Here is a 1,674-nt window from a genome sequence, read left to right on the forward strand (position 1 = left end):
GTGTGTGTGTGTGTGTGTGTGTGTGTGCGTGCGTGCATGTGTATGTGTGAGTGTGTGCGTGTATGCGTGTATAAATTTTGAATAGAAAGAGGTTGCTCTTACACAGAGATGTGTTTTATCCAAGTGTACTCAGCACAGGTAACAGATTTAGATGGAGTATATATATTATTTAACTTAAGTAAGGAATTTCTGAAGCTAGTGGGTGCTCTATACAGGGACGACACACTTTTTACATGAGATAACCTAATAGGAGATTGGAAATCTTAATATATAAAGCTGAAGTTGTGTGTCTGTGTGAAGCCTTTTAAAAAGTGTATAGAAATCTACATTTTCCACTTTTTCGTAAAAATTTTTACATCAATGGAATTTTCTCGATGTGAACTTTCCAGTGCAGTAATTAGATTTTTAAAATTCCGTTTACTTTGTGTGATTTAAGGGAGATTTAGCTGTTGTTTCTAGCAACTTTTATATTTCTTCCCTTCTACCTGGAACGGCGTTCTTACACACGCGCTCAACATATAATTTAGCGAGTAAGAGTAAAAGGGGGGGGAGAGAGAAAGTGATACATGCAAAGTCATAGATTAAACTTTCCTCTCAGTATTCTTTACCTATTTTTCATAACGTTACGTAAAAACACACATAACCACACATATGTGATCTGTGACAACAACATACACATTGCTCTCGTTCTCTATTCATTTCTCCCCCTCTTCCTCTCTCACTCTCTCAAACGCATACACGCGCAAGTAAACACAATCATTCACAAAAATATAACTCATGTTCGTCAATGAGGCATAACTTCAGAGTTGGAAGGTCATAACTTTCAGAAAAATGAATATTTTTTAATGAAATTTTCTATGCATATATTATTTATTATGTAGATTCCGAATATACAAAACTTTTCGGTAAAAGTGTTTTGGGGAGGGGGTGGGGGACAATTTTCGGAAATTCCTCTTAACTTCCAGGAAAATGAATATTTTTTCGTGAAATTTTCTACAAATATGCGTATGTATATATGTACATTTCAAGCATGTAGAACTTTTGAAGGAAACAACTGCAGGTTATTTTTGAGAAGTGTTCCCCACTCGGTGGTGTTTCGGAGCAAGTCGTCCATATTTGTTTCATTTTTCTCTATTATGTGCATCCCTAGATTTCTAATGAAGTAATAGGCAGTGCAGAGAAGCCGTCATAAGAAAACTTTTAACTAACTCTATTCCTTTCTCCCCCTCTCCCTCTCGCTCTCTCAAACGCATACATGTGCAAGTACATAATCATTCCGTAAAATATAACTCATGTTCGTCAATGTTTTGTAAATATACCACGATTTTCACTAGGGTGTTAGGGTTTTAGGGTCAGGGTTTAGGGTTTAGGGTTATGGTTGCGGTTAGGGTTAGGATTAGTGTTACAGTTACGGTTTTAGGGTTACGGTTAGGGTTAGGATTAGTGTTACGGTTACGGTTTTAGGGTCAGGGTTAGGGTTTTAGGGTTAGTGTTAGGATTAGGATTAGGGTTGGGTGTTAATCTGAAAAATTACAGATATGTGAAAAGTACCGACCCTGCCATCTATTATAACTTTTGTTGTTCTGTTTAATATATACATAGATTACGCCTCCAAAGAAGAGATTTTGCTGAGGAAAGACAGCAACCGGTTTAAAATGACAGCAACAGACTGCA

Source organism: Octopus bimaculoides, chromosome 19 (genome assembly GCF_001194135.2).
Source record: "Octopus bimaculoides isolate UCB-OBI-ISO-001 chromosome 19, ASM119413v2, whole genome shotgun sequence".
NCBI classification, from domain to species: Eukaryota; Metazoa; Mollusca; class Cephalopoda; order Octopoda; family Octopodidae; genus Octopus; species Octopus bimaculoides.